The following is a 1,973-nucleotide window of genomic DNA, read 5'->3' as shown; positions in this document are numbered from 1 at the left end:
AAACGAGAAAAATATTACATATTCTGAAAACTTTTTGTATAGAAAACTAATGGTTGGTACCACCCCAACATGTTTGTTCCGTGCATAACACTGTGACAGCTCTTTCTAACACCAGGAGGGGTTCGAACCAGTTTGTAATATATAAATAAAAGATCGACACACAGCCGCTGATCTTGCAGCAAGCGAAGTAGCTAGTTCTAAAATCTCTATAAGAAATGCAAGTAATACATCTACTGAAAACTGGGACGATCGACTGCCAGTACCGAGGAAGGGTAATACCTAGAAACCAGCATACCTATTGGTTCCTGTCAGTGGGAGTTGTTCGCTCCCTTCTTTGCAGTATAACGGACACAGACAGTGATTCGTTAACCAGGTGGAGGACATGCCCTCCTGGGCTTAAAAAGAGTGTTCTGCATGGAATAACCATGTTGAGATGATAACAGCCATTTCTTTTCAGTAGAGTTACTACTTGCTTTTCGTATAGAAATTGAATTACTGAATAATTTATTATTCTTATTTTGGTGAAGCGATGTTTTGCAGTAAAAGTGCACTGAAATTTAGTGGTGTTCCTAATCGTTCCTAACTGGTGTTGCTAATCGTTTAGCCTAGGAAAGTTAATTGTTGGCTTTTTCAATGTACACATAAACAGTACCCACATACCCACATGAACACATACTCACATTCACATTCTCGTACACAAACATATTATGTTTAATATCTGTATTAGTTTCATGTCTCTAATTTCCAACGGTGAATTTCAAAGCGTTAACCAGCATTTTTCTTTTCAATTGCAGCACGTTGAAGATTGTACTGGATAAAGTGCGAAAATAACTCTAACAGTTCAAATACTAAAAAATAAGCATACTCAATTTCATTTTTACCAAATAATTTAGGAAAATGAATGGGTCATTTCCCTTGGCTATATATAAGGATCACTTCCAGGGTCGAACTGGTTATATCCCTTGGTTATTAAAGTAAAATATATTACATATATAACAGGATCTCTTTCAGGGTCCCTATTATCGACTTTTTCAACAACATGAATATGCAATGAGGTTTCCAGTTACGAGTTCTACTCACGTGTCAGGTTTCATCAAAATCGATAAAACGATGTAGGAGTACTTAACTAACAACTCCACATACACACCCACAGAGAGAATTTCCCATATTTATAGTAGATTACTTACGTCCACAAGAAACAAGACATTCCAAAATTAACCCGATTGTTTTCCTTGACAAGTATTATAGACAATTCTAATGATGTTTGTTCAAAAAACGTGTAGAGTTTAGCTTAACTTCAATTGGTTTTGACAACAGCATTAAACACTTTGGTCCGCGATGAATGATCGATTGCTAATTTGAAAGACATTTATAATTTTCCCAACGTCATATACAATTGGAGTGATCGACAATGATAGGGTAAACAAATTTTTTAACTTCCACATTGGTATTATTATAGATTTCTTTCAAAATTCATCTCCAATACTTGTTTTATATTTTAAAATTTCTTTCGCTCTATATTCTTTTCCCGCTGCAACATTAATGTGCAATTGTTACTTGGCTTTTTTTTTCTTTATCCTTTTAAGATATGAATATTTTATAAGTTTCAATTTTTGCATATCTTTTACAAGTATGCTCATTAAATACTCTAGATTTATATAAACAAAAAAAGAAGAGATAATATACATGTATGTAGTGTATGTAAAAGGAGTATATAACAAAGAGAGCAGTATTACGCCAACACTTAGTAATGTATACCATGACGTTAATATGACGAAAAAGAGAAAACATATCCATGCTCTTGTTTTTGCTATTGAAGTCCAAAACCAGTTCAATCGTACTCGATGAAAGCTAAGAAGAAACTCACTTAAGTTTTCAGCATACCGCCGTTCGTAAATACATACTTTCTATCTATCAATCTCTCTCTCTCTCTCTCTCTCTCTCTCTCTCTCTCTCTCTCTCTCTCTCTCTCT

This window comes from Octopus bimaculoides, chromosome 5 (genome assembly GCF_001194135.2).
Source record: "Octopus bimaculoides isolate UCB-OBI-ISO-001 chromosome 5, ASM119413v2, whole genome shotgun sequence".
NCBI classification, from domain to species: Eukaryota; Metazoa; Mollusca; class Cephalopoda; order Octopoda; family Octopodidae; genus Octopus; species Octopus bimaculoides.
This window is presented reverse-complemented; position numbering follows the sequence as displayed.